At 44.3% G+C, this 1,520-nt stretch overlaps 1 non-coding gene across 1 annotated transcript; it reads left to right on the forward strand.

Moving 5' to 3' along the window:
* The first annotated feature begins 441 nt into the window (after window positions 1–441).
* Window positions 442–514, forward strand: trnae-cuc. The gene has a single exon. It is a non-coding gene; the product is annotated as a tRNA-Glu (tRNA).
* The last annotated feature ends 1,006 nt before the right edge of the window (window positions 515–1,520 follow it).

Here is a 1,520-nt window from a genome sequence, read left to right on the forward strand (position 1 = left end):
ACTGTGAAAATCCAGTCCCCAGATGCGAAGCTGCAGAATTTGCTGATGTACCGAACAAACGAAGTGCTGAATGTATTGAGTGAGACTGGGCAGACAGACACGCATTTCACACAGTCTGTAACAGAAATGACTGGGTTTATTGAAGCAGATTCACCGTCTCTCAAAGTGACTGACAGTCGCATGGGCAACTCAAGGATGAGGGCACCGACATTAAAATATGAATTTTGAATGTTAAATCCCGGAACAAACGCTGAAAATGGATTATAATGGTCTGACGGTGTAACAGCTGAAAAGTGGAAGATGTAACTGATGTTATTTGTGATTGAGAGGAATGAACTGGAAACTTGTGATTTTCCAGGTGGATCATCTTTGGCACATTGAAATTCGGTTGCAAGGGATTTGGCTCAGTGTGAAATAGGAAAATAAGTACCCATCACTTGAGCCCGCCTAGCTCAGTCGGTAGGGCATGAGATTCTCAATTTCACGGTTGTGGGTTCGAGCCCCACGCTGGGCACCTTCACTTCTTGCAACTTTACTTTCTGAGGTGAAGGCCAGCTATTCAGTCCTCCAACATCATTAGTGAAACCAGCAGCTTGAGCTGTGCCGAAAACATGGTTTCTCTTCTGCTGCTTTGATTAAGGCACTGGTTTCCTGTCTTAGAGGACAAATTGTTTCCACTTCACGGGAAGTCCCAGAGATCAGCTTGTAGGTGCAGCCGCTTGTATAATAAATGACAAGACTTTTAAAGGGGCAAACCCAACTCCAATCCTACACCAACAAGACTGTTCAGAGTCACAGAATGAGAATGGTCACTTCCTGGGCGGTTCCATGTCAAATGGAGCTGAACCAGAATTACCTAATTCTGAGGATACCACGGAAAGCATCAATGAAATCTCCCTCAACGTGACCCAATTCATAAGGAAAATTATCTTCTTTTGTGACCGTGTGGGTTTATTCAATAAAATCTTCATTCTCGGTAAGAGAGGGGAAAAATTGTGAGTTTTCAGTGTGTGACAGAAGTGATGTGGGTGAACCCGGAAATATGGTGCAGTCATGTGTTCTTTATCGAAGCATAATCTCCTTTCGCACAGGCACATTATATTTGTTGCTCAACCGAATCTCACAAGATGCGTTCAGATTTGCGTTGATATTGGTTTTGATTGCAGGGCTATCGGCATCTGGCGCGAAACAGATATTGTAACTGGGCATAACTAAGCAGCAAAGAAAATGGACAAGGGGATGGGGTTCCTTGCAAGAATTTCCGGGTGCCTTTGTATCAGTTGTGTGCACTAGCATCATTGGAAAATGTCATATGTGAGCTTTGTGGTTAGGGTATGGTGATATGGCCAAGCGGTTTAAGCTGCTAGATTCAAGTTTCAATCTTGGAAAAGGTGTGGGCTTGAATCCCACTGTGGTTACCTGTTATACCGAAGCTGCGTTTAACTTCCTTTTGTTTTCCCCAAAGTAATCTTTGACGTGGGACAGCACAACAGCCTCCATCGGGTCAGCGTCCACGGCAT

Source organism: Rhincodon typus, chromosome 8, assembly GCF_021869965.1.
Source record: "Rhincodon typus isolate 14 chromosome 8, sRhiTyp1.1, whole genome shotgun sequence".
Classification (NCBI taxonomy): Eukaryota; Metazoa; Chordata; class Chondrichthyes; order Orectolobiformes; family Rhincodontidae; genus Rhincodon; species Rhincodon typus.